We start from the raw sequence: 2,995 nt of genomic DNA on the forward strand, positions 1-2,995 counted from the left end.
AGAGGAGAGTTTCAGCCGCCGCTCAGGGGGCGGGGCTTACGAGTGACATCACTAAGCCCCGCCCCCATGTTGTCAAAGCAGCGAATTCATCGATCTCCGTGGAGGGGGCGGGGCTAAAATGACGCGATTGTGCCGTTTTAGCTCCGCCCCCTCCTCTGAATGCCGCAATCCGGGGGTCAGCGGGGGTCCCCCCTGAATCCGGGAGGGTTGCCCACCCTTCCGGGGGCCGGGAGGGGGTACCCGATTTTCGGGAGACTCCCGGAAATTCCGGGAGGGTCGGCAACCCTGATATTAAGGCGAAGTCCAGGAATACTAGAGCATTCTGTTCCTGCTGTCCCTCCATGTTGGGAGGTATGTATTAAGCCCCGTCCACACGGGGGGAGATATATTGCTCAGCAATATATTGCTAGCAATATATTGCAGGGTTGCCGACCCTCCCGGAATTTGCGGGAGTCTCCCGAAAATCGGGTCCCCCCTTAGGGTTACCACCTAGTCCCTTTAATTCCGGACACATATTAATTACACAGGTTCTGTGGCTGGCTGACTTCAAGACTCCACTTCACCTGATTTTAAACTGCCACAGAACCTGTGTAATTAACATGTGTCCGGAATTAAAGGTCCTAGGTGGTAACCCTATCCCCCCTCCCGGCCCACGGAAGGGTGGGCAACCATCCCGGAATCAGGGGGACCCCCACTGAGCCCCCCCGATCGCGGCATTTAAATGCCGCAATCCGCGGGTCTCAGAGGAGGGGGCGGAGCTAAAATGGCACAATTGTGTCATTTTAGCCCCGCCCCCTCCATTGAGATCAGTTATTTCGGCTATTTGTCGTAATGGGGGTGGGACTTAATGACATCACCAGTAAGCCCCCCCCCCCCCCCCCCGAACTCGTTATGAAAGATTCCTCTCCGGGCTTCTCCCGGGGAGGATTATATTCAAGTCGGCAACCCTGATATATTGCTAAACAATATATTGCTGAGCAATATATTGCTCTGTGTCTCCTGTTCATCAGCGACCAGAGATGGTCGCTGATGAAAAAGAAACTGCCGGGGGGGAGCCCGGCAGTGGAAATCAGCTGGTCGCAGGAGCATGCTCCTGTGACCAGCGATCACTACAGGGGTAAAAACGTGAGCGCGCACCCGGCGATATATCGCCGGTGCACACTCCCATCGCGGGCAATATGGTCGCTCAGCGACCATATTTCCCGCGATATTACACAATATCGCCCCCGTGTGTACACACCTTTAGGTAGATTCAGTGGTCGAAGTGGAAGTTTTAAAGTGGGGGCATGGAAAAGTGAAGGACATTGCTATGAACGTGCCTTCGGAAAAGGAGCGTGGTCACTTTAAAGGGGCGTGATTACTTTAAAGGAGGCGTGGTCCTGTGCATACTTGCCTACTTTTGAAAACTAGTTTCAGGGAGATTATAGTTGGCAGTAGAATTTTGCAAAGCGCCCCATTGAGGGGGCGTGTCATACTCCAACCAAAGGGCATGTCTAGTTCCATATATGGAGAGATTGTGAAAACAGAGATTGTGAACGTGGCAACTAGAAGCGTGGGTGTGTAATTGAAAATGACTTCGCTCCAAATGTGGATGAGCCCCAAAGCAGTTAGTAAGAGCTACTATACTTGGTATAGTGCTGGGAAATGGTGCTGATGCTTCAATGTAAATGTATCTATCATTCCTTTTTTCCCCAAAAAAATTTAACAGTGCAATGTGGGCTAGTTGACATGAGGGAGATTGCTGGACTAATGAGGGAAAGAGGGAGATTGCTGCTATTTCAGGGAGTCTCCTGCAGAATGCAGGAGGGTAGGCAACTTTGGTCCTGTGTAGTGTGCCACGCCATATACCTCTTTTATACATTATGCAACACAATAGTAGACCCCATAATACTTGCCCCTTAAACATTATGTGACACACAATGAGCCAAAATTCAAATGGAGTGAGCCAAAAATCACATTATACCACACGGATGGAGCAAAAATCACATTATACCACACGGATAGAGCAAAAATCGGTACTTGTTTCCTAGCACACAAACGCGATGCCCCCGATTTTCCCATTGGAATGCATTTTAAAAAGTCAAAATCGCGTCGGTTGCGTCGTATGCGGCTAAAAAAGGCTTAAATGGTCCAGACGCGATGCCCCCGATTTCCCATAGGAAACAATGTTAGATGCCTCAATTTACCCGCGATGCCCCCGATTTCCCATAGGAAACAATGTTAAATGCCTAAATTTCACCAAATCATCATAGGGAACAATGGTAAATGGCCCAGAAACCCCCAAAAACACCCCTGAACAGTGAAATGTCCCCCCAAAAGTAGTTTACGCCACCCCACGATCAACGCGAACCCGAAGCGTGGCGAGCGCAGCGAGCCCGCGAGGGGCGGCGGTACATGTCCTCCGACCTTTTCATACCCCCACTATCCACGTCGGCGTGGAGTTGAGAATAGAATAGTGTGGCGAGCGCAGCGAGCCACCGAGCCCGAAGCGTGGCGAGGGGACGCGGATACCTTCACAGGTAAACGCGTCCCTTCGGGGGCTTCACAGGTATCCGCGTCCCCTCGCGGGGCTCGCTGCGCTTGCCACGCTTCGGGCTCGGTGGCTCGCTGCGCTCGCCACACTATTCTATTCTCGGCTCCACGCCGACGTGGATAGTGGGGGTATGAAAAGGTCGGAGGACGCGTACCGCCGGCCCTCGCGGGCTCGCTTCGTTCGCCACGCTTCGGGTTCACGTTGATCGTGGGGTGGCGTAAACTACTTTTGGGGGGACATTTCACTGTTCAGGGGTGTTTTTGGGGGTTTCTGGCCCATTTACCATTGTTCCCTATGATGATTTGGGTCAATTGAGCCTTTTAACATTGATTCCTATGGGAAATCGGGGGCATCGCGGGTAAATTGAGGCATTTAACATTGTTCCCTATGGGAAATCGCGGGCATCGGTACCATCGCACCCGATTTTTTAGTGCATGCGATGGCCGCGATGCCCCCGATTTT

Source organism: Crinia signifera, chromosome 1, assembly GCF_055691185.1.
Source record: "Crinia signifera chromosome 1, ASM5569118v1, whole genome shotgun sequence".
NCBI classification, from domain to species: Eukaryota; Metazoa; Chordata; class Amphibia; order Anura; family Myobatrachidae; genus Crinia; species Crinia signifera.